The sequence below is a fragment of the Podarcis liolepis genome, assembly GCF_965112155.1.
Source record: "Podarcis liolepis genome assembly, chromosome: 15".
Classification (NCBI taxonomy): domain Eukaryota; kingdom Metazoa; phylum Chordata; class Lepidosauria; order Squamata; family Lacertidae; genus Podarcis; species Podarcis liolepis.
The window spans coordinates 26,737,759-26,764,852 of record NC_139566.1 but is presented as its reverse complement, the minus strand read 5'-3'; the positions used below and the strand labels follow the sequence as shown (position 1 = coordinate 26,764,852).

General features: G+C 45.4%; 1 long non-coding RNA gene across 1 annotated transcript in view; it reads right to left on the bottom strand.

Annotated features, from left to right (window-relative positions):
- The window catches only part of LOC310695030, a 112,466-nt gene that overhangs the window by 5,402 nt on the left and 79,970 nt on the right, over window positions 1-27,094 (bottom strand). The window contains exon 3 of the long non-coding RNA XR_014519874.1: window positions 16,671-16,773. This is a non-coding gene — a long non-coding RNA (uncharacterized lncRNA). The remainder of the gene's footprint in view (window positions 1-16,670; window positions 16,774-27,094) is intronic.

The following is a 27,094-nucleotide window of genomic DNA, read 5'->3' as shown; positions in this document are numbered from 1 at the left end:
CGCCAGGCACTCCTGTCTTCCACTGCCTCCCGCAGTTTGGTCAAACTCATGGCCAAAGTATTGGAGCCTCAGCTTCACAATCTGTCCTTCCAGTGAGCACTCAGGGCTGATTTCCTTCAGAATGGAGAGGTTTGATCTTCTTGCAGTCCATGGGACTCTCAAGAGTCTCCTCCAGCACCATAATTCAAAAGCATCAATTCTTTGGCGATCAGCCTTCTTTATGGTCCAGATCTCACTTCCATACATCACTACTGGGAAAACCATAGCTTTAACTATACGGACCTTTGTTGGCAAGGTGATGTCTCTGCTTTTTAAGGTGCTGTCTAGGTTTGTCATTGCTTTTCTCCCAAGAAGCAGGCGTCTTTTAATTTTGTGGCTAACAACCCTAACAACCCTTAACATCTTCCATTCCTGGGTAAGGTGATTGAGAGAGCGGTTGCTGAACAGCTTGGTAGGTTTCTGGATGAAACATCGGCTCTGGATCCATTCCAGTCCGGCTTCTGCGCTGGTCATGGGACCGAGACGGCTCTGGTTGCCCTAACAGATGATCTCCACAGGCAGCTGGATCGAGGCGGGTCGGGGCTGCTGATTCTTCTAGACCTGTCAGCAGCCTTTGACATGGTCGATCACGAACTCCTGGACCACCGCCTTGCCGACGTGGGGATCCAGGGCACAGTCCTTCAATGGCTGTGCTCATTTCTCTCTGGTCGGGGACAGAGGGTGGCGCTTGGGGGGGAATTGTCATCCCGCCACTCCTTGGTGTGTGGAGTGCCCCAGGATGCGATACTCTCCCCGATGCTTTTTAACATCTTTATGCGCCCCCTCGCCCAGCTTGTCCGGAGTTTTGGGCTGGGCTGCCATCAGTATGCTGATGACACCCAACTCTATCTGTTGATGGATGGCCATCCTGACTCAGCCCAAGACACACTGATCAGATGCTTGGAAGCTGTGGCTGGATGGTTACGTGGGAGCCGGTTGAAGTTAAATCCTTCGAAGACAGAGGTCCTCTGGCTGGGACGGGACGATATGGGATTGAGGGGGCAACTCCCATCTCTTGCAGGGGTGCAATTAGAGCCAGCACCGTCCGTTAAGAGTTTGGGTGTAATCTTCGATACCTCCCTCTCCATGGAGGCGCAGATTGCAGCTATAACAAAGGCGGCATTTTTTCATCTCCGCCAAGCTAAGCAGTTGGCTCCTTACCTCTCTCGCCCTGACCTAGCCACTGTGATCCACGCGATGGTCACCTCCAGACTGGATTATTGTAACTCGCTCTACGTGGGGCTGCCCTTGAGACTGACCCAGAAACTCCAGCGGGTGCAGAATGCCGCAGCGAGACTCCTTAAGGGGTCTTCGCTGCGAGATCACATTCATCCGGTGCTATACCAGCTGCACTGGCTCCCGGTGGAGTACAGGATCAGGTTTAAGGTGCTGGTTTTAACCTTCAAAGCCCTATACGGCCTAGGACCCTCGTACCTATGGGACCGCCTCTCCTGGTATGCCCCACAGAGGAACTTACGGTCTTCAAATAAAAACATCTTGAAGGTCCCAGGCCACGGAGAGGTTAGGCTGGCCTCAACTAGAGCCAGGGCTTTTTCGGCTGTGGCTCCAACCTGGTGGAACGCTCTGTCACAAGAGACAAGGGCCCTGCAGGACTTGACATCTTTCCGCAGGGCCTGCAAGACAGAGCTGTTCCACCAGGCCTTTGGTCAGGGAGCAGCCTGACTCCCCCCTTTGGCAATCTTTACAAAACTTTAGTTTATGGTTGCCATCATTTTTGATTTTAATTATTTTTTATAATGTTTTTATAATGTTGCACTATTTTAGTGTTGGTAGCCGCCCTGAGCCCAGCTTCGGCTGGGGAGGGCGGGATATAAATAATTTTTTTTATATTATTATTATTATTATTATTAACAAACCACAGCTAATGGACTTCTTTGATGGAAGCCATGATTGCTTGTAAGGCGGTATCACAGTGCTTTAAATTTGTGATATGAACGAGGCCCTAGACTAATGTTTAAGATCTACTTGCTCCTCTCCCAGAGTTACAATTCCTAGAGTGGTCTAGCGACCAATTATTCTTCCCAGGGAACTCTGGGATTTGTAGTTCTGGGAAGGGACTGGTGTTTGTGTGTGTGTGTCCTAACAACTTTCAGACCCTTTACACTACAGACTACAGGTCCCAGAATTCTTTGGAGGCAGCCATGACCATTTCAAGCGGTATCGAAACACTTTAAATGTATGGTGCAAACGTGGCTTTAATGTGCATTTGGCATGATCCTACTAAAGTGAATTTTGGGTAGCACTTGCTTTTCTGAAGGAAGCACCACATCCTCCAAAACAGTCCCTGCTCCTTGTGAAAAACAAACATTTCAGAAATTGGGCACGACCCCTACAAATCATGACTCTGAGCTAGGCTGCATATCTTTCCAAGCCATGCTTCCCCCCCTCCCAGTCCTTTGAAATTACTTCCCCTTCCCCTTCCCCTTCTTGTATGGTTTCATGAGGCACTTATTTCCAAAGCCCGAAATAAAATCCAAATAGATTACAGCTACTGAGTCACCTTCATCCGCTCATTATAATTACGAGATTGTATTTTATTTGTTCTAAAAAAGCAATCAAGCTTGTCTGGGATGACTTTTTATGATCCCTGGGCTCTTTATCGCTTGTGCCTCTGCCTTGCTTTGGGTGTTTATAATGGGTGCCCGTGTATGTTTTACGGGGAGGTTATCATTTTACTAGGGGACACTGAGCAACCTAGTTTGGGATGGTTTCAGACTCGCTCTGTTTCACATTCCTGAGAGCAGCACATGTCCTGCAGCTGGGTGTCCTGCCTATTCCTGATGAATGTGCAACTCGTAAGAACATTGGAGAGTCTCTTTGCTGGATCAGGCTCCAGGGCTGCCTAGACCAGCATTCTGTTCTCATAGGGTTGTCATATTTCAAAAAGTAAAAGCCCTACTTCTCTTGGCAGCACGTTGGCAATTAATCAAGTAATCAAGAGCCTGCTGTTCGCCATCGATGGGGCCCTTTTACTGGGGCTTGCAGGTAGCCCACTCCCAAGATAAAAAGTAAGGGGAAATGTCTGTGCGTCTTATGGAGTGAATGTGTGGTCCCTGGAGCCGAATTGCCCAGGGACAAAAAGCAGATTGTGCTTTTTTTGTTTAGAAAGAGGGAATGGGATGTTGAAAGGAAGCCGCTGAGCAGCTGATTGGCAAGAGATCGGGAGGGAGATAAGGGACTCTATTGATAAAGGAGGCTGCCTGGGAGGGGGGAGGTTAAAGCCTATGGATCCTCAGGATTTTTGCATTGGGTCACCCCAATTTCACCATCAGATCACATAGCATGTCCATGGCTACAGCTTGCACCAAAAAAACATGCACCCACTGTTTCGTGGCACAAAAACATGGTTACAAAGCACGGATCCACATGGATTCTCAGGATTTTTGCATTGGGCTACCCCAAACTCACCATCACATCACATGTCTGTGGCCACAGCATGAACCACAAAAATCATACATCCACTGTTTCGTTCAGAATATCTTTTTTTCTTGTTTTCCTCCTCTAAAAAGTAGGTGCATCTTATGGTCAGGTACATCTTATGGAGCGAAAAATACGGTGGTTTTCCGGGCTTCTTCAGTGGTCTAATCTCAAAGTCTTGATAGGTATATTGATATTCAGTCTTATAGAGAATACTCTTTCTTGGCTTAAGCTTAAGAGACTGATTTGCTTAGCCAATATACGTAAGTAAGCCTCTTGATGACTTGGACTGCCAGGGCGAAACAGGTGCAAATCGCCGGCACCCTGTCGTCCACAACTTCATTAACATCTATCTACAACTCCACTAGCATCTCTCGGTATTGTGACTAACACTGAACTTACCTTTTGTTGGTATCTTCATGCACTTATCTAAAAGACTGAGTTAAGCATTTGAAAAATCTATTGAAACCAGACATTATAAGTTCATCTTAGGTTGGGTAGTTCGCAAGTCTCTGTGGCTTTGTTTAATGTTTTGTATTTTTCTCAGAAGGTTGATAAAGAATGTATAATTACTGTTCCATGCATATTAACCGCCAACGTGTTGCATGAGTCATACTACTTCTAACAGCAGCACAGGTTGTATTTTTCTAGCACTACTTCTCTTGGCAAGCACATCAACCAGAAGATTGCCACTTGCAATGGTCACCGATTTGGATGGCTATAAAAGAAGATTGGACTAATTCATGCAGGAGAAGGCTATGAATGGCTGCCAGTCCATACCCTACAACATTTCTCTGATTAAAATAGGGACGTCCTATTCCATCATCACCATCATTTTATTATTTATACCCTGCCCATCTGACTGGGTTTCCCCAGCCACTCTAGGCAACCAACATATATAAAACCAACATATATATAAAAACATAATAAAACATTAATCATTTTTTTAAAAAAACCCTTCCCTATACTGAGCTGCCATCAGATGTCTTCTAAAGTTTGTATAATTACTACACTCCTTGACTCGGGGGGTCACATAACTCCATGCCCTCCAACATTTCTCTGATGAAAATAGGAACGTCCTAAGGAAAGGTGGGACATTCTGGGATCAAATCACAACTGGGATGGCTTCTGTAAATTCCAGAGTGTCCCTGGAATATGGGGACACTTGCAGGCTCTGCCAACCATTATAGCTAGGCTCTGCCGCCACAGCTGGAGGCAGCGATGCTTCTGAAAACCAGTTGCTGGAAACCACACAAGAGAAGAAGAAGAAGAAGAAGAGTTTGGATTTGATATCCCGCTTTATCACTACCCGAAGGAGTCTCAAAGCGGCTAACATTCTCCTTTCCCTTCCTCCCCCACAACAAACACTCTGTGAGGTGAGTGGGGCTGAGAGACTTCAAAGAAGTGTGACTAGCCCAAGGTCACCCAGCAGCTGCATGTGGAGGAGCAGGGATGCGAACCCAGTTCCCCAGATTACGAGTCTACCGCTCTTAACCACTACACCACACTGGCTCTTGTGCTCCGGTTTCCCACAGGCATCTGGTTGGCCATTGTGAGAACAGGATGCTGACCTAATTGAGCCATTGGTCTGATCCAGCAGGCTCTTCCTGTGGTCTTCTGTGACTTGCCTCTTCTAGGAAGTCAATAATAATAATAATAATAATAATAATAATAATAATAATAATAATTTATTATTATTTATTATTTATACCCCGCCCATCTGGCTGGGTTTCCCCAGCCCCTCTGGACAGCTTCCAACAGAATATTAAAATAAAATAAAAATAAAATAAAATAAAATAAAAAATAAAATAATAATAATAATAATAATAATAATAAATAAAAATAAAAATAAAAATAAAATAAAAAATAAAATATTAAAAATAAAATAAAACAGAATATTAAAATAAAATAAAAAAACATTAAAACCTTCCCTAAACAGGGCTGCCTTCAGATGTCTTCTAAAAGTCTGGTAGTTGTTTTTCTCTTGAACATCTGATGGAAGGGTGTTCCACAGGGTGGGTGCCACTACTGGCCATAATAATAATAATAATAATAATAATAATAATAATAATAATAATAATTTATACCCTGCTCATCTGGCTGGGTTTCCCCAGCCACTCTGGGCAGCTTCCAACAGAATAAAAAAGCAATAAAACATCCAACTTCCCTAAACATTCTAAAAGTCAGATCGTTGTTTATTTCCTTGACATCTGATGGGAGGGCATTCCACAGGGTGGGTGCCACTACCAAGAAGGCCCTCTGCCTGGTTCCCTGTAACCTCACTTCTCGCAGGGAGGGAACCATCAGAAGGCCCTTGGAGCTGGACCTCAGTGTCCAGGCAGAACGATGGGGGTGGAGATGCTCCTTCAGGTATACTGGACCGAGGCTGTTTAGGGCTTTAAAGGTCAGCACCAACACTTTGTATTGTGCTCGGAAACAGCAGCTCTCTCTGATTATGATTTCCAGAAATTGTTATTCAGAAGCAACACAGCTGTAGAGACAATGCATTGCCACCATAGCTAATAGTCACCAACAGCCTTCCTCTCCTTGAGTTTGTCCAATCCTCTTTTAAAGCCATCTAGCTCCTGCCTCCTGCGGGACTGAGTTCCACAGTTTAACTCTGCACTGCATGAAAGGTCCTTTCTTTTCTCTGTGCTGAATCTTCCAGCTTTCAGCTGCATTGGATGCCCCCCAGTTCCAATGTTATGAAACACACATAGTCCCTGCAACAATGATGGGCATTTTGCTCACGAGTTGATAGTGATAATAGTAACAAGCCTAGTTGATATTGTAATGCAAGTTCTGGAAGGCTGCCGGAATCTCCTGGAAGCTTCATTCATTCCTCACCCCTCCTTTGGAGTGGCAAGCAGTCTAAGTGGATGCTTCAGAGCACATGGAATAGCTCCAGCTTCCAGGGCCCTGCAGTTATTAATTGAAAAACTCAATTGTCTTTCAAAACAAGGGCTGTTTCAAACACGCTGGTTCCACAATAAAAGGATCTGGCCCGCCGGGGAGGGGGGGGGAGGGAGGTTTGGAGATTATTGTGTTTAATTACCATCTGCAGTTCAAAAAAACCCCCCATCCTTTGCCGGTTCCTTGCATCAACACAAAAGGGACCAGTGTGTGTTTCTAGCGATGGGTGAAGGAGACATACAATACCGTTCCTGCTGCAGCGGCGTGATCCAAACCCCGTACGAGAAACAGAGGTTCATTGTAAATGCAGTAAGTGAAGAGGGATGCTGTCCAACTCTGTCAGCTCAGAGCCTCTCGTTCAACATTAATTAGATATCTAGCCTGGAGCTCTTCAGGAAGAGGTTCTGTAGTCCAAGAGCCAAAGGGCAATTTCTGGCTTTGGCCCACCCTCTCAGAGCGAGGGGTAGAATCAATAGCAACAGGTCGGGCAGGGTGGACTGCAGAGGCAGGAGAACGGTGGAACGACACACCGACAACCACTTTATCTCAAATTATTGAAGGCCACATCCATGCCATATGTTTAAAGAGGCATTCTTTATTGACGTGATTTCATAAAATTTATATACTCCGTGTTTTTTGGGGGGCAGGCAGGAGAGGAAGCAAGCCACAGAGCAGTTTACAAAGAGATTGAAGCAATTAGATCATTGGGGGAAACTTTGGAAATCAGATATTAACTTCACCGCATGCATTACTATCAAAGAAAACACTGTGAAGGTGTTTTACAGGTGGTACTTAACCCCTGTAAAACTGGCTAAAATTTATAAACTAACATCAAATCTGTGTTGGAGATGTAAGGTATCAGAGGGAAGACACAGGGCAAGAAATAAGAAATGGATAAATGTTGGTACATATTGAAATGTGAAAATGTGAATTTACGAATATAATGTATATGTATCAATATGTAAAGATTTCATATATGTATTGCAAACATTAACAATAAATAAATTAAGTGCAAAAAAGCAATAAAATTCTCAGTAAAAACAACTCTTTGAAACAATCAAAGGATTTAATCAGCAATAAACTAAAATCAGATTAAGCCATACACCAGGCACCCCCAACCTGCAGCCCTCCAAATGTTTTGTCCTACAACTCCCATGATCCCTAGCTAACAGGACCAGTGGTCAGGGAATGATGGGAATTGTAGTCCAAAACATCTAGGGGGGGGCAAAGGTTGGGGATGCCTGCCACACACCTACATCCCACAAGTCTGGGGAGGCTTGTTCTGCAAAGAGCACAGGTCTGCAAGGTAGGGAACAGGTCCCCCAAGACTCAAAGCTGAGATGGTGATAAGAACATCAGAGGAGCCTTCTGGACCAGGCCAATGCATAGCTGTCAACTTTTCCCTTTTCTTGTGAGGAATCCTATTCGGAATAAGGGAATTTCCCTTAAAAAGGGGAAAACATTGACAGCTATGGGCCAATGACTTATCCAGTCCAGCATCCTGTTCTCAAAGTGGACTCCCAGATGCTCCTGTGAGAAGCCTAGAAGCAGGACCTGAGCACAGGAGCTCTTGTCCTTTCTGTGGTTCCAGCAACTTAATCAAACTTAATTTGAAATTCAAACTTGAAATTCAATCAAACTTAATTCGAAATTCATAGATTGGATTGAGACGCTCTGTTTGTTTCCACGCAAGCTAATACGTGGCTTTTCCTCCCGACGCGAAAACAGAAAAAAGGGGCTGTGCAAACAAGCCCGACTTTCTTTGTCGGGCTCACTTAGCAGGTGAACAGTTTGCAGGCCCATTATCTCCCTGCTCCGTGCAATTGCTGATAATTGACAGGAGGACATCCATTCTGCCTCTCCTGATCCTGCCAGGGATGCTGCAAGCTTGGCTTCGTTTCTTTAATTAGTTTTCATTCTTGGTACTTAATGAACGGTCCCTTTTCTTTCGTGCTTAGAGTATTCTCATTGTGGAGTCCGCTCGCGCCAGCCCCGCGCCGCAAAATAGATAAATAAATAAATCTGGCAGCAGGCAGGCCGGGAGCTCCCGTGTAGGAGGAAATGTTTGACAGGAGAAAAGCAGGTTCTTTGCAATGAATTTCTAACACTGCAATTCCTTGGGGGGCACCTTTCAGCTTTTATTCGCAGAAAGCGAGCTTGATTGGCAAAGCAACTTCCTGGGAATTTCCTAAAGCACACGTCGACTCCCATCCCTTGAGCCGAGGATTCCGACGAAGGTCACTTCATTTGCATGCGGCGGGGATGTAATTTGCATAGATTTGCATGCCACCTAGGGTGGCCCATTTCAAGAATTAATATTCCACCCCCGATTTTGGTGCAATTTTTAATTGCCATATAGAAACCCAAAGGAGCAAGTGTATGGAGAGATCGTCTGCTGCAATTGAAGCATGGAACGAACTCAAGGAATTTGCTTCCAAAAGATCCTAATAACAGCCACAGGCACAGACTGCTTTAAAAGGAGATTAAGTAGATTAACAATGGATAAGGCTAATCAACTAATCAACGGTGATTAGTTGTGGGAGTGAAACAGTACCGCCAGCTTCCAATACAATGTACCTCTGGATATCACTTGCCTTAGGATAGGGGTGAACAACATTTTGTCTGCCAAGGCAAGGGATGGATTAATCTGTCAATTTTGGTTTGTCTCATTTTCACATTTTCAAATCTTAAATTCAGTTTGCAACATCCCTGCCAAAGTTGGCAATTTTTAAAAAATAAAATTAAAAAGACCTCATGAGAATCGGTCAGCATTTGAGCTTTCATTTCTCTTATTACACAGTTTTTTAATGCCATTTGATCTAATATAGACACATTTTGGCAGGCAATTTCCCCTTAATATAATGCAGCTTCATATAGATGAATTTTATACATACTTATCTCTAACATCCATTCCCCCTCCTATGCTTTTTAAGATGAGCAAGCAGTACTGCAAAATTTAGAGAAATGCCGATTTTGAAGGATAAGCCACGTTTGGGTTCCTGCATTGCTTTTGGGAAGTGCAAATCAAGTAGGTTTGCATTAAAATGTAACTCATACCAAATTTCCCCACCCTCCATAGCCAAGGACCTCATTCCCTCAGGACTAATGTGTCTGGGACTGGTGGTGGGTGGGTCAAGGACACCAGGATATTATCTCTGTCTCCTCCCCCCATTTCCTAGTGGTAACAGTTGGTAACCGCCTTCAGTTTTAACCTGAAGATTGCCACTTGTCCAGTTTTAATTTTAATTTTAGTTTGTTTGAATTAATTGTAGGATGTATCTTACTTTAGTGATCGCTTGTTTTTATGCATTGTCTTACTTGTATGATGTTAGCTGCTCTGAGCCTGGCTTTGGCTGGGGAGGGCAGGATATAAATAAATTTATTATTATTATTATTATTATTATTATTATTATTATTATTATTATTATTATTATTATTATTTCTCGCTGTTGAGTAGGCTGCAAGAGTGTGGGAAAGGACAACCCCCTCTTGCCTGAGGTCTGAAATGAGAGCTGAACTATTTAGGCAAAGGGTCATGTGAAATTAGGCCACCGTGCCCTAGGGCAGTAGTGGGGAACCTTCTTCACCCCCAAGGACCACAATACCTTCTGGGGAGTCACATGCTGGTGGTGGGTCAGGCCCAGAGCCCAAAGTGGGTGGAGCAAGAAATGCAATCCCGCCCCCTTTGCACAAGAGCTTAGTTTCTAGTGAATTCATGCATCTCTCTTTATACTCCATCCTGAACATGATCAGAGTTCAAGGTTGCATTCCACCAAAACTACTTCAAGCATAGGGCAGGGCCCTCAGGTTCTGCCTGCAAGCTTCCCATTGCCATAGAACCATAGAATTGTAGGCTTGAACCTTGCAGGAATGCAGGAACCACAAAGCCACTTCCGCCCTTCAGAGGAGGTGGAGTTGCGGATGTCATGGCCCCACCATGCGCACGGCGGCTGGAACCCAGCCCCCACACAATTGGGGGGATTCCCGGCTGCGTCACCTCCTGGCCAGCCAATTGGCTGGCTCTGGGGGCATGGCCTGCCCTATTTAAAGCAGGACGCAGCCAGGGATATCCCTCTTTGCCGTCTGCCAGCTCTTCCTGCATTCCCCACCCTCCCGCCCTATGAGGTTTTAGTTCCTTGACCTTGCTATGGACCTTGGTTGGTCACCGTTGAGGGGCCTGATAGGAATTTTTCCACTTGGCAAATTGGCACCAGCCACTTGGTTTTCACCTACCTCATAGCAAATCGTCACAACATTTCTTGGTATTGGCGGTTAGGCATTGGTATTTGTTCTGTAGATGGAAAAGGGGAGGTAGCGCCATCACCTGCCCCGCATATTGAAGGGTAGTCCGATAAAGGATTCCGGGGTGTGTGGCCCTGTCCAAAGCCTATGGAGGTGAGGGCCTAAGGCACGCCCCTGAGTGGTGACCCTGGGGGAGTTCCTAGTTGATGTGCATCAGCAGGATTCCCCCTACTGGTGGTTAACCCTTCCCGGACTTCAAGCGGACGGGCTGAAGTCAGATATAGTCTGTTAGGACCAATGCCTAAGCCAATACTGCTCATCACCTGTAACCAATAAAGTTGTGGTCTTATTTAGCCCATTAACCTTAATAATTGTGTCTTGTGTCATTATTTGCACTGGGGGTGGGTGGGAACTTGCCACGCAGCTAAAGAATCCCTGACAGGTGGCCATCCAATCTCTGTTGAAAGACCTCCATGGAAGAAGAGTCCACCACTTTCCAAGGGAGCTGGTTTCACTTTTGAGAAACTCCTACTGCCAGAAAGTTCCTCCTAATGTTAAATCACAATCTCCTTTCTTGCAGTTTTGAGTTCTACCCTCTGGACCAGCATCTGGTTGGCCACACTGGGCCCGATCCAGGCTCTTTTGATGTTTTTATATTTGAGCCAAGGATTGCATCGCAGCATTTTGATCTGCACAAAATAAGAACGCAAGGTGAGCCTGCTGGATGAGGCCCATGGCCCATCTAGTCCAGCATCTGATTCTTGCAGTGGCCAACCAGGTGCCTCAATGGGAAGCCTACAAGCAGGAAGTGAACCTGACATTATTCAGATCTGCACATCAGCCCAAGAGGTGGGTCAGGTCAGTTATTATGAGGATTCCAAAAGGTTTGAATTTTGAAAGCGTCTGTACTGCACACACATGGAGCAAATTAGTACCTGACCCATCCGGAGTTCAGCTTTAATGTGGAGAAATTGTACACTAAGTAAATTAGTCACTTGGCATTATTTTTACACAGAGCAATTGAATTACTTGTTAATAGTAATTACTAGGCAAATCAATTATCCAAAACCCCGAAACAACCCTGCGTTGTTCAATTACAGGTATTAGATGTGAATTACTGCACTCTTTTGTAAATGGAGTTTATCTTTACTGCCCCATAGGAATTACTACATTTCAAGTTAGCCATAGTATTTCAGAATAAGTTAGGGGGCAGTTCACCAAACACACAGGAACAAAGCAGTGACTTTGCTTCTGGGCACTGAAATGTTGAAAAACTCATCTGTAATCCCCCATAATTTTTTGCAAAAAATGTAGTGGATCTCTTCCCCTCCCCCCTTTTCTGAAAGGGTATGAGTACATGAGGCACTGAGGGCAACATCCAGTTTAGTTTGATGCTGTCATGCTTTTCAACTGGGTTCAGAGCCTCTCAGAGGGAAATTGGGATCCAGAACCAGGAACGGATGGATATTTCCTAGTGGAGCAATTAGGCTGCAACATTTGACTAGGGGGGAAGCTGTAATTGTAGCCTAGAGAATCATGCTGCTCAATTTTCCAGAAAACAAAATAAAATACAGAAAGGTGAAGAAACAGGTAATGGGAAGAAAGAAAAATGTGTAGCTCTTTGTGAACCAGTTGTAGATGTTGCCAGCAGTATTAAAGAATCATCTATTGAAGTGCTTAATAATAATAATAATAATACCTGACCTTCATCATAAGGTCCCAAGGTGGGTTACACTAGAACGTATGGCCATTTAATGAAGCTGAAGGTTGGAAGATTCAAGACAGATGAAAGAAAGGACTTCTTCATGCAGCACACAGAGTTAAACTATGGAACTCACTCCCACAGGAGGAAGTGATGGCCACTAACTCAGATGGTTTCAAATGAGGATTGGGCAAATTCATGGAGGTAAAGGCTATCAGTTGCTACTAGCCACAGTGTTTATTCTCTCCACGGTCAGAGGCAGTAATGCCTTTACATACCAACTACTGGAAACCACAGAGTGCTGTTATGCTGGGGTCCAGCTTGTGGGTTTCACAAGTGCATATGGTTGGCCAGTGTGCAAACAGGATGCTGGACTGGATGGGCAACTGGCTTGGTCCTGCAGGCTCTTCTTATGCTGTTAAGGCTTTTCTTCCACCCAGCTATTCATATCTGCCTGTAGACAGAACTCACGTGACACAGTAACAAAGGAGCCACAACAAGCTGCTGGTTTCAGCACTCTGGACAGCTCTTTCTTCTGTTCTTATGAATGTTAACCAGGAACTCAAGACTGGAAATGTCAGACATGCATTGAGTGGCCAGATGTTTAATTGGTGTATAGTCTGCACACCAGATGTGCAAAAGGAGCCTTTCATTAGCGCTGACCTTCCTGCTGCTGCTCTTACCCCTCCGAGGATTATTATTAGTCTGCCTTGGCTTGACTGCTAGAGGTAGTGGGCCGTCACAACTCTCCACTCTTGGCCTCGTGCTCCTCCTCCTGGCTCAGGAACCCTTGTGGCTGTCCTCCTCCCTTCTCTCACTTGTTTCCCCCAGGAGGCATTGTGCCAAGAGCCCTCTTTTGGCAAGCTATTGCACTATTGATCAGCACGACAAGCTCCTTCCTGCATCCCAGCTGCAAGGTGACTCTGCCACAGTGCAGTTGGCTGCGAGGAGCCAAAATAATGAGCTACACCAAGGCCAACTGCCAGTGAAGTTGCATCTCAGTGACAGATTCAGGCCTCTCATAAGACGCCTTTTGCAACACTTGTTGCGTCGTCCTGTGGATACGGGGTACAGATCAGCCTTTGCGTTAATGAACCAGTGACAGCAGACGATCAACCCTTGGTTGGAGGAGGGAGCAGGGAAGATACCGGCAGTTTATGAAATAACGGAATCCTCATTACCATTCTGATTTTGACCTCTGAGTTTCCCTTTCCTCTCCTCCAGGATAGCCTGCCGCTCGACTGCTGTCAGATCGCAATGTAATCCCTGCCACTGCCGCCTTTCACAATGCCACAATGTTGGGGAGAAACCAATTAAAACTGAAACGCTACACTTTGCTTAACGTGGTGCAGGGAGATGGATAGGAATTCAGACCAGTGCTGGGTTTTCGCAGGCTGTAGGTAGCTTTTATAATTAGGAATGTGTCAAGGTTTCCTTTTCAGGAAAGCTAATTCTCCTTCCCACCTTCCTTGGCAGGGGCACAAATGCAACCTCAGTCTTTTCTGCTGGGAGCATTGAGATGAATGAGGGGTCCTTGGGTGGCTGCAGAGGCGATGGAGTAGTGGCAGATCCCAGGTCCTTATTTGAAGAGTCTGGATCCCTGGACTTACTGGAAGTGTCAGGGATCAAATTCTGTTTCTCCTGGGCAGCCAGCAGAGTGTTCTGCATCAGATGGAACTTTCATCCTGTTTGCAGAATCCCTAAGCCAGGGGTGGGGAGCTGTCTTCAGTCCAGGACATAATTGTTGTTGCTGCTGCAATTGATTAGCTGCCCCTCACCTCAAGGTCCCAAGGCTGGTTACTGTAATGAAAACACAATATCAAAACAGTTTAAAACAACTTAGAATTACAGTAGTACCTTGGTAGTCAAATGGCTTGGCTCCCGAACAAATCGGCTCCTAAACGCAGCAAACCCAAAAGTGAGTGTTCCGGTTTATGAACGTATTTCAGAAGCTGAACATCTACAATGGCTTCTTTGGCTTCTGATGAGGTGCAGGAAGCTCCTGCAGCCAATCGGAAGCTGCACCTTGGTTTTAGAACCGTTTTGGGAGTCAAACGGACTCCCAGAACGGATTAAGTTCGAGAACCAAGGTACCACTGTACAGAAATACAGTGGAGTCTAAAAATATACATCTCAAGTGTCAAAAGCCAGAGTAAAGAGGTACATCTTTAGCACCTCTGTAATGAAGGTGCCAGACGCACCTCTGGAGAGGGAGGAATCCCACAACAATACTTTGGCAGAATGCCACCAACCCACATCTGCAGAGGTCTTGTGTAACTGAGAATCACTATTGAAATCAGGTGGAGTTTGGAAGAAATCAAAGTTTAAGGGGGAGGGGGAGCTTCCCAGAACACCCAGATTCTGATATTCTGCAGGAATTTCAGGAAGGGATGCTGTGCTGCAAATGGTTTCTCCTCCTCCCCTCCTCCTCTCTCTGGGGGCATTTGAAACAATTGTGCCAAGCACGGGGCAAACCACTGGAGTGATTAATGGCTCCTGTATTGTTATAAAATGATTTTTTTTTAAACCATTGTCGATCTTCCCGAATGCTTCCTGAATTTATGATTGCTTTGTCGCCGTTGCTATGGACAACAGCTTGTTAAAACCCCTAGCAACATATAGATTGCAACATACATGGAAATTAGGTGCATGCTTATCAACCTCGGAGCCGTAAAAAGGCCCAATTTATTAACTATATGGCAAAAGTGACACCTTAACAGCCAAAGGATATGAAATGACATGGAGGGGGGGGATTCATCTGCATATTGGGAGGGGGCCCCTTGGCCTGCCGCCACCAATGCTAAAAAGCTGAACTTTTATGACTGACATCAAATTAAGATATATTGTGGGGAGCATCGTTATGGATATTTGAGATGGACTGAATTTTAAATAACGTCTTGAAGATGCAGGCTTCCTGTGCCTTAGAAAATGCAGCCGATCTGATTTCTGACAGCAACAAAGTAGGACTTTTGAAGCCCAGGAGTTCCATCAATGAGCCATCTGGCTACAAAGGCCCTTCTGCAAGGTCTAGTCTTCCACGATCTCCTGCTCATGCTTAAGAACAAGTCCTACGTTTCAAGGACAGAAGGGTCAACTTTGGTACAATCTCTGGGTAGTCCCATTAACTAGCTTTTTTATATATATATATTAGAGCTGTGTGTGTTTTTGTATTTAATTTTCGAGGGAGCGGTGGTGGGTTGAATGCACTCCAGGCACAGTGCAGTTTCACTGCAGGGAATGAAAACTGCTGCTGTTAGTAAAGCTGTTAAATTGAAGCAGTCTCCTCTGGAACATAGGAGGCTACTTTACACTGGGTCAGTATTTTTGTATATGTAGCTCAGTACTCTCAGTATATAACCAGGAAAGATAAAAGAAATACCAGCAGCGATGGTCCGAAGAGGCAGGCTACGGGTCAGAGGTGGGGGCTGAAGTTGATTCAAACAAAAGTTAAAGGGACCCCTGACCATTAGGTCCAGTCACGGACGACTCTGGGGTTGCGGCGCTCATCTCGCATTATTGGCCGAGAGAGCCGGCGTACAGCTTCTGGGTCATGTGGCCAACATGACTAAGCTGCTTCTAGGGAACCAGAGCAGCACACGGAAATGCCATTTACCTTCCCGCTGGAGTGGTACCTATTTATCTACTTGCACTTTGACGTGCTTTCGAACTGCTAGGTTGGCAGGAGCAGGGACCAAGCAACGGGAGCTCACCCCGTCATGGGGATTTGAACCGCCGACCTTCTGATCGGCAAGTCCTAGGCTCTGTGGTTTAACCCACAGTGCCACCCGCATTGAAGTTGATTCATATTACCAGTCAAAAATTCTCCATACCTCTTAGGAGGTATTTGTGTGTGAAGCATGCAGCTCCCAGCAGGTTGGCCTATGACTAACATTTCCCCACTCTTGTACTAGGTCAATATGGGCTAATGTCCCTAGGTAGCTAATGAGGATAAGCCAAAGACATTCCTGCCACCGAGAGCAGTTCTTGGGACCCATTATCACTCTCCTTGTCCCATTGTTCCTCATTCGCTACTACCTGTGAGATGGCCCATTGAGGATCTGCATTGGAAGCGCTGGCTACGGAAGCAGCACTGATGCTGTTTCTAGTTCAGTGGTACCTGAACTGCTGCTTCAGACCACCATGCAGAGCAGAAGGTTTGTGTTCTATTAACTTGCATGCAGACCAGCTGCACTTTGTATTAAGGTTGGACTCCAGTCAAGGAAAATACTACTTTTTTTGATGCTAGCATTTGTATTTTCATCTCCCCTTAGCCACAGGTTCAGACAACAAATGGATACACTGCAACATTTTGTTGGAGGGACCCACTTGCACTTACACAATAGTTATCACTTCTTTGTACCATTGGTGCATTTACGCAAGCCTCCAAACATTCCACTTCAATCAGAGTTCATCAGGCGTTGTTTCTCCAACTTTTATACCTAGGGACATAAAGCAAAAACAAAGCAATACAGTAGTACCTCGGGTTAAGTATTTAATTCGTTCTGGAGGTCCGTTCTTAACCTGAAACTGTTCTTAACCTGAAGCTAATGGGGCGTCCTGCTGCCGCCACACCACCAGAGCATGATTTCTGTTCTCATCCTGAAGCAAAGTTCTTAAGCTGAAGCACTATTTCTGGGTTAGCAGAGTCTGTAACCTGAAGCGTATGTAACCCGAGGTACCACTGTATTAGAACCTGACAGGCCTTTTTCTACTTGTCCTGGGAGAGCAGGGCCCTGACTGACTCCAGCTACAAAAGCTGAGCCTGCTGAACAGACTCTTGGGCTGGGGTATTATTTCGGCTGAGGTTGTTGCTGTTAGTTATATTTTTTTTGTATCTTTGTTTTAGATCTTATTATGATTTATGTGGAAATGGTTCTATTTTGTTGTGTGTTTTTAATGTTCTATTTATTGTTTATGACTACTTTTGTTATGTTTGTAATTATGTATTTTTTTCATGTTGTGAGCCATCTTATGGTTTGAACTATGGAAAGGTGGCATACAAATAAAATGTATGTATGTATGTATGTATGTATGTATGTATGTATATATGTATGTTATTCATGCAGCACAACATTAAATTGTGAAACTTACCCCTGCGAGAAGGAAGTGATGGCCACTGACTTGGATGGCTTTGAAAGAGGATTGGACAAGTTCATGGAGGAAAAGGCTCTCAATGGATACTAACCACAATGGCTATGCTCTGTCTCCATGGTCAGAGGCAGTGATGCTTATGAGTACCACTTGCTGGAAACCGCAGGAGGAGAGAATGCTGTTGTACTTTGTCCTGCTTGTGGGTTTTGTGGGATCACCAGCCTCCCAACATGTTTAAGTCTAATTATTATCATCATTATCATCATTACTTAATTATTTATTAACTTTGTATACTACCCTTCATCTGTAGATCTCAGGGCGGTTTCACAGCATAAATGATGGTTCACAGCATAAAGAAATTAATGCATGAAAGGGGTTAATACCATAGAGTAAGCTGTCCTGCCAGGAAGTTTTTAATGTGTGACATTTTAATGTATTTTTAATCTTTGTTGGATTAAACAACCAGATGGGTGGGGTACAAATAATAAATTATTATTATTATTATTATTATTATTATTATTATTATTATTATTATTATTATTATTCCCTTACATTGGGAGGAAATAAGTGATCAAGACTATTGTGTCCCCCTCCCCATCTCCCTCTCTGCCTGAGAAGCTCAGCATGTGAAGAGGTTTGAGGTGGTTGCTTCAGCTCAAACGCATGATGCTCACTCTTGAGTTCCTAGGAACTTTCACCACTTTGTAACTAAGCTACGTTTTACTGCCCGTGCAACTTTTCTGATCTTTGGAGGGTTTGTAAGTAAACCAATATTTAACATACCAATTAGCCAACCTATTCTCTCTACCATAGTTCAGTGGTACCGAATCTGTTTTACATGCAAATGGAACCCGAGATCAAATTCTGATGGCGTCTCCACATAATAATAATAATAATAATAATAATAATAATAATAATAATAATAATAATTTATTTCTTATACCAGGAAAGTCTCACTGCCTGAAACCCTGAAGAGCCACTGCTAGTCAGTGTGGACAACATTGAACCAGACGGACCAATGGCCCAACTCAGCAACTGGCAGCTTTCTATGCTCTGTGTCTTCAATATGGGATCTCCAGGGTCACCTCATGGACAGAGATCAGCTCAGCTCTCTCCTCATACAACCCAGAACAGCCAAATCACTTGACCTGAGTGAGTCTCCAGCACAGTCTAGGGTACGAGAGGATTGGCCAGACCCCAAGAATGGGGCATGATCCAGGAGGCATGTGAGTTACCATTTGCAATGCACGGCAGAGCTATCTGAACTGTGAAACAACATTTCAAAACAAAAAGAGCCTTAAAAGCTCCACTTCCTGCAGTGCAAGGTCTTGGATGATTCATGGGCATGTTTTAATCTTGAGCTGTTTTCTCCCATATCCTGGCCATTTCTCCATGCAGAGCCAGCTTGGATATTCTTTCCTGCATTCAGGAGGATTGCAAGCCCTCCGCCCTCGGCTTAGCTGGAAATGCCAGCGGTCATGCGGCAGAGTCCTCTGCTGTCGCTCCACCATCCTGTCATTTCCCTCTCAGCTAGAAACCCCAGCAGCATGGAGGGCTCATGTTCAAAAGGGTTTTAATTTGCACAAGTGAAAAAGAGCAATGTGGCAACTATGACCTGGAAACACAGAGAAGGATGGAGGGAGGCAATGACTCTGTGTTGCTAATGAGCCTGTCTAGAGACCCCGTGGGATTCAGGATACTTTTTGCTTCGTCATGATTTTTCTCTCCTTCCTCTCCTCAGCTAGTATGCACAGAAGGTCTGACCCCGAGCCACTCTTCCAGGAGCACCACACAGACTCGCTGATTGAGGTTACAGCTATTTCCCAAGCAGCAGGGAGACCCCCAGAGAAGCAGAAGGGGATGGAAACATCAAGTGAGGCTGCCAATTGCCAGCCCACCTTTCAAGAAGACTCAAGAAACCATAACTGTGGTGGAAAAGGTTATTATTATTTTTTAAACATAACAACACGGAGGATCTGCAGACAACCAAATAAACATAATTAGCCAGATGCAGTCTAGACAGAGAAATTTATTAAGGTGGGGGGAATCAGCTCCCTCCCCACTGCTGGGCATGGAAATTGAGTAAACCTTAGGGGTGTGAACGTGACAAGCATGCAGTGGCCCTGCTAGGTTGGCATTCACCCCAGTTTGCCTGCCAGTGCTAAAGCGCACCGTAAAGAACCCAAGGCCAAGGCAGCGTAGGATGACAAAGAGCGCCTTTCACCCAATAACGCCTTCTTGATATTTACCCCACTAGATCTTAACTTGTCTTTGCTGCTTGGAGTGAAAGTCTGTTAAAGCAATCAAAAGCATCACTCCAAGAAGAGGGCTACAGTCACACCTCGGGTTCAAGTTCCTCCAGGTTGAGCATTTTAATGGAACATGTTACTTCCGGGTTTCACTGCTCATGCATGCGCAGACGCTCAAAATGACGTCATGCGCATGTGCAGAAGCGGCGAATCACGACCCATGCACACGCAGGTGCGGGTTGCGTTCTCTTCAGGATGTGAACGGGGTTCTGGAACGGATCCTGTTCGCATCCAGAGGTACCACTGTATCAGCAATGAGGTGAAAAGAGGAGTCCCAAGGCCAACTGTGAGCTCCCCCACTTCCAATTCCTACTAAGCCCTCAAACAGGCAACTAAGCAATAGGCCATAATGCATAGGGGGAGAGAGGGCGTTGCAATGTTTGGGGCCAGAGGAAGCCTCTCCATCCTGATTAGCCCGGTGGCCCTTTCCTAACTCTTCCCTAGAGCAGAACCATTTTGAGTCTTCTTCCCAGGAGATTTGGGATGTGGCATATTTGTCCCCACTTGTCAGAGACCAAGCTGATGAGCAATGGTGGGAGCCTCCCCCTCCCCCTGCTCCTGACCAGGATCCTGAAGCTGCCCAGGAGCAGTATAGATTTGAAACAGTGGTTTGCAGAGGGGCATAGTTCTGAAGATAAAAGTAACCTGAAGCGTCTGTAACCCGAGGTACCACTGTATTTGTAAGAATGGATTCCAAATATCATGGAATTTGTCCCTGACAAGTCTGCGTTTATATGCAAGTTGTTCATATGTTGCGAGTTAGTATAGGTCTTCAATCCAATCGTAGAAGGGAGTCACATTTATATTTTTCCAATTCACCAGTATCAAGTCTTTTTGCTGTGGTAAGGGCAGGGAGAGTCCACTCATATTGTCCTTTTGTAATGTTCTATGTGCTGGGTATATAATTCAAGAGGACATTTTGCTCTGTAAATGTAAGGTTGTTCCGTACAGTTCTGTTGATGTTCTCAGTTGCCTTCTGCCAAAAATCTTTCAACATGGGACAATAATAAAAAACATGCTTTAGAGAAGCACTATCCCTATTGCGGGACACGGGTGGTGCTGTGGGTTAAACCACAGAGCCTAGGACTTGCCGATCAGAAGGTCGGTGGTTTGAAACCCTGCGACAGGGTGAGCTCCCATTGCTCAGTCCCTGCTCCTGCCAACCTAGCAGTTCGAAAGCACGTCAAAGTGCAAGTAGATAAATAGGTACCACTCTGGCGGGAAGGTAAACAGCATTTCCGTGCGCTGCTCGGGTTCGCCAGAAGTGGCTTAGTCATGCTGGCCACATGACCCGGAAGCTGTATGCCAGCTCCCTCGGCCAATAAAGCGAGATGAGCGCCGCAACCCCAGAGTCGGTCATGACTGGACCTAATAGTCAGGGGTCCCTTTACCTTTACCTTTATCCCTATTGCATCTGCCAGGGATTCTTTAGCTTTGATTCCAGCATTGCAGGGGGTTGGACTAGACAACCCTTGGGGTGCCCTCCAAATTAACTTGTTCTGTGATTCTCCAGAAATTTTGTAGAGGGCTATTTTGAAAGTAACTGACTGTCACTTTCCATCTGTGTTCCAAGATAAAGTAAGCACCTCGGCTGGGACCCATACGTCCTCCGCTCCCTTCGGGTCTCTGAACTGATTAGACATTCCGTTCCAAGGTGATTATTTGTGTTCTGTATGCCATCCCTCATCACCTGTGCAAGCCGATCTTGCTCTATTTATTAGGCTCTCTATTTGCACATTCAGCTAATATGCATTCGATATGCGGGAGGTGTTCCTGCCCAACTCGCAGGCTTCCCAATGGTTGAAGTCTCAGCAGGGATCCAATAGCCGCAGACCAGCTTTTGCCATCTCTGGATGTTTTCCTAAGGACTGGGAAACATCTGAGTTTTCTCTGTACAGTGGTACCTCAGGTTACATACGTTTCAGGTTACATACACTTCAGGTTACAGACTCCGCTAACCCAGAAATAGTGCTTCAGGTTAAGAACTTTGCTTCAGGGTGAGAACAGAAATCGGCGGTGTGGCGGCAGCAGAAGGCCGCATTAGCTAAAGTGGTGCTTCAGGTTAAGAACAGTTTCAGGTTAAGTAGGGACCTCCAGAACGAATTAAGTACTTAACCTGAGGTACCACTGTACGGCTGACTGGCAACACGAGATTCTTGACCGGCTTTCCCCAATTGGGTACAGTGGTACCTCGGGTTAAGAACTTAATTCGTTCTGGAGGTCTATTCTTAACCTGCAACTGTTCTTAACCTGAAGCACCACTTTAGCTAATGGGGCCTCCCGCTGCCGCCGCACCGCCACCACACAATTTCTGTTCTCACCCTGAAGCAAACTTCTTAACCTGAGGTACTATTTCTGGGTTAGCGGAGTCTGTAACCTGAAGCGTCTGTCACCTGAGGTACCACTGTACTGTCCAATTAATCGGTAGCACAACTCCAATCAGCCACAGCAAATTTCAGCTTAGAGAAAAGGCTAGTAAGAGTAGACATCTATACCATTATGCACAGTTTTCACCTAAAACACTAGAACTCGTTGTCACCCAAAGAAGCTGAATGTTGGGAGATGCAGTGCAGAGCTAAATAGGGAACTTGCTCGCATGGAAGGCAGTAATGGTGGCCAACTTGGATGGCTTTAAAGGAGGAGGATGCAACTTCATGGTCCATGTATTCTAGCATCCTGTTCTCACAGTGGCCAACCGGATGTCCCAATGGGAAGCTCTCAAGTGGGACCTGAGCACAGGAGCAGTCTCCCCTCCTCTGGTTTCCAGCAACCGGTATTCAGAAGCATTACTGCCCCCTACAATGGAGGCAAAGCCAAGCATCGTGGTTGGTAAACACTGACAACCTTCTCCATCCATGTCCTCTGCACATAAGGAGGAATATGTAGGAAAATGAATACCACCCCCCGCTGACTTCCCCATAATATTTTTTTAATTGATTTTCATACAATTTAACAAATTTAATTCCGTTTCAGTACAATATCCCCTTAACGCTTTGAGCTCCCAACCTTACTTCCATGATGTTTTTGTTCAAATCCTTTATCTTCTGCCTTAAACTCTAATGCTTATTTCTGTAACGCGTATCCTACATTACATTCATTTATCATTCCCATTCCTTTGCTTAAATTTCCAGTCCTGCCTGCAATTTCATCTGACTATAACATTTCCTCAGATAGTCCAAAAAGGGTCTCTACTCGTCCAGAAACATTTCATCTGCTGACTTCTTAAAGAAATACAATATAACACAGAAATGTGGAGTTTATATTAAGACGTGGGGAAACCACAAGGAAAAACTGAAAGGGATGGATTTGTTCATTCCTAACCCTGATATCCTTTTGGCTACAATGAGGCTGATAGATTTTGAAACCTGGGACCTTTTATTTTCATACAGCTGTGCTCTAGCATTGAGCTATGGTTCTCCCACCAGGGATAATTGGCTGCTGAAGTCATGTAATCAGTGCCGGATTTACGTATAAGCTACACAAGCTATAGCTTAGGGCCCCACTCACTTGCCCCCCCCCCAAAAAATGTAAAGAAAAAAAAACTGGATATACATTTCTAAAATATAAAATAAAAAACAAATAACATAAAACCTACATATATATACAAGAGTGTTTTGTGTTGTGTAGGCTCCTATGATGTAAGTAATGAACGCCTTGCCTGCTAACCTGCTCCCTAAAATATCACTGGTTTGCTCATTTCTATATATAGGGTGTCTACATTCTGCATGGACTGGTCTAGGGCTTGCTGATCAGAGGGTCGGCGGTTTGAATTTCCGCAATGGGATGAGCTCCTGTTGCTCGGTCCCTGCTCCTGCCAACCTAGCAGTTCAAAAGCACATCAAAGTTCAAGTAGATAAATAGGTACCGCTCCGGCGGGAAGGTAAACGGCTTTTCCGTGCGCTGCTCTGGTTTGCCAGAAGTGGCTTAGTCATGCTGGCCACATGACCCGGAAGCTGTACGCCGGCTCCCTTGGCCAATAAAGCGAGATGAGCGCTGCAACCCCAGAGTCGGTCACGACTGGACCTAACGGTTGGGGTCCCTTTACCTTTATATATAGGGGCCTACATTCTGGACTGGTTGCATGGCAACATGTACAAAGGGCTTTAGATACCTATTAGGTCCATAAATTACCATATAGCATATATTCAACACAAAAAACAGTGACAATTTGTTGTTGACAAAGGACAGCTGGACTTATAAAGAGCCCCATTATGTTCAGTAGCTTAGGACCTCATCAAACCTAAATTCGGCCCTGCATGTAATACAAGAAAACTGGGAGCACGGCTGATAGGACTCTGTCTCTGAATGGAAAAATGCACCGGATCTTAGGACTGGAGAAGAGGGAAAGGACACATTATTTTCTGGGTGGAGTTATTCCAGTGAGGATGTGTTATGATCAGCCAGAGTGCTGTTGCTTAGCATGGCTGCAAATGAGAAGGAGGAGGAGGCACGATTCACTCTCCAAGGAATGCGCTGCTGTGGTCGCCTGGAGCAGTTCCCAAAAGTAATTATCAGTGAGGAGCTGCTGCTAATTAAAAGAGCTTGTGCCCATCGAAGCGACTGGCAGCCATGATGCTGTTTGTCCAATTCGGAGCTCTATAGGTGGGATAGACCTAATTGCTGAAGCTGCTGGATGAGTCCAGAACATCCTGAGCACCCTAGGTCTAGTTTAGAGAGCCCATGCTGGTGGAAAAAAATGGGTTTTGTTCCACAAAAGTTTTCCATCTCCCACTTTTCCTTTCTTCCTTCCCCTTAAGACATAATGCCTTTCCGGGGTTGCAGTAGCTCTTTTGCTGCAAACAACTTACACAGAAATAGACCCATGGAAGATGAGGAATCCTGATTTGGTGTATGGTCAGGGTTTTGAGAGAAGGGACTGTAGCTCCATGGTAGAGCATCTGCTTTGCATGTAGGTCTTGAGTTCAAAGCAGGGCAGCTCCAAGCAGGGCTGGGAAAAGACTCCCCAACACCAAATAACTTTTGCAATAGTGGTTAGAGTGTGGTGCTGATAACACCAAGGTTGCAGGTTCGATCTCTGTATGGGGCAGTTTCATATTTCTGCATTGCAGGGGGTTGGACTAGATGATCCTCAGGGTCCCTTCTGACTCTACATTTCTATGATTCTATGAAATCCTGAACAGCCATAGTTTGTCAGCATAAAAAGCACTGAGCTGGATGGATATTATAAGGCAGCTTCCTATTTAACTCAACTCTATTAAACACACTCACACACAGAGACTAGAATATTAATTTATTTTTAGGTGAAGGGCTGTAGCTCAGCTGAAGAGCACCTGTCTTGCATGCAGAAGTACTTAAGTTCAATTCTCAGCATCTCCAGGTACGGCTGGGAATGTCCCTTGTCTGAAATGCAGGAGAGCTGCTGCCAGTCAACGTAGGTGTCTCTGAGCTAGATAGCTAGATCTGACTCAGATAACCCCAAATTCAATAGGCAGATCTCAAAGGTAGAGCATCGGATTTGCATGCAGAAGGTTCAGCCCCCGGCCTCTACAAGGAAGGCTTACATACCCTCCAACATTTCTCTGATGAAAATGGGGACGCCCAATTCCATAAGGATGGTGCTGCTGATAAGAAGAAGAAGAAGAAGAAGAAGAAGAAGAAGAAGAAGAAGAAGAAGAAGAAGAAGAAGAAGAAGATACTCTTCGCATCTGACTGGGTTGCCCCAGCCACTCTGGGTGGCTTCCAACGTATATAAAAACATAATAAAACATTAAACATTAAAAACGTCCCTATACAGGGCTGCCTTCAGATGTCTTCTCAAAGTTGTATAGTCACTTATCTTCTTGGCTTGGGGGTCGCATAACTCCATACCCTCCAATGAAAATAGGGATGTCCTACCATACCCTCTGGGACCATACCCCACTGAGATGTGGGTGGCGCTGTGGGTTAAACCACAGAGCCTCGGAATTGCCGATCAGAAGGTCGGCGGTACGAATCCCCGCGATGGGGTGACCTCCCGTTGCTTGGTCCCTGCTCCTGCCTACCTAGCAGTTCAAAAGCATGTCAAAGTGCAAGTAGATAAATAGGTACCACTCCGGCGGGAAGGTAAACGGCATTTCCGTGCGCTGCTCTGGTTCATCAGAAGCGGCTTAGTCCTGCTGGCCACATGACCCTGAAGCTGTACGCCAGATCCCTTGGCCAATAAAGCAAGATGAGCGCCGCAACCCCAGAGTCGGCCACGACTGGACTTAATGATCAGGGGTCCCTTTACCTTTACCTTTACCTTACCATACCCTCCAACATTTCCATGATGGAAATAGGGAAGTCCCAGGGAAAAGTGGGACATTCTGGTATCACATCAGAAACCAGGATGACTTCTGTAAATCCGGGACTGTTCCTGGAAAATAGGGACACTTGGATGGTCTGGGCTTAGGATAGACCCCTGTCTGAAACCCTGGACAGCTTCTGCCAGTCAGTGTAGACAAGGCTGAGCTAGATGGACTAAGGGCTACACTCAGTATAAGGCTGAGTTGGGCTGATCCCACATGGGTTTTGTACCGCTTGAATTCCTAGAGCATTCCCAACCAAATAGCTTCTCCCATTCTGTTTGTTTGGACAATCATTTCAGCATGCAGAGCAGAGACAGCAACAAGCTTCCATCCCCGACATGAAGCACGTCGGGAGACAGAACAACGTCCTGATACATCAGAAGAGATGAAGGTAACAAACAAAAGACATCAAGGACAGGGAACTAAGCATATGCAAATGCAGACGCTCCTCTCTCTCTGAAGTTGCCTGGCAAAGCTGTTTGGCACCCACACGGCAGAATGATGTGGGCGCCCGAATAAAAACACGATAACAGATCAGATGACTTATCAGTTGTGACTGATAAGCTTGTCCTTTATCAACAACTGGGCTCTGTGGGCAGCCCCCCCTCCAATAGGGAACATCCAAATGAGCAGAAAATAACCCAGTGTTGTGGCCCAGGAGTAAGATTCCTTGCTCTCATCCAGGATATGGAAAAGCTGAGATTAGGAATCCCCCATCCAGGGAGACCTTCTGAAGCAACTGCTGCACCCAAGACGGAAGGTGACCTCCAGAACCCAGCAATGCCTCTGTCCCCTTTGCACAAGGAGCTGGTTCTGGACTCTCTTCTGGCTCATGAAAATTCACCTGCAGTTTAGTGGACATTTCTCCTTATACAGTGGTACCTCGGGTTACATACGCTTCAGGTTATATATGCTTCAGGTTTCAGACTCCGTTAACCCAGAAAGAGTGCTTTAGGTTAAGAACTTTGCTTCAGGATGAGAACAGAAATCGTGCTCCATCAGCGCAGCAGCAGCGGGAGGCCCCATTAGCTAAAGTGGTGCTTCAGGTTAAGAACAGTTTCAGGTTTACGGAC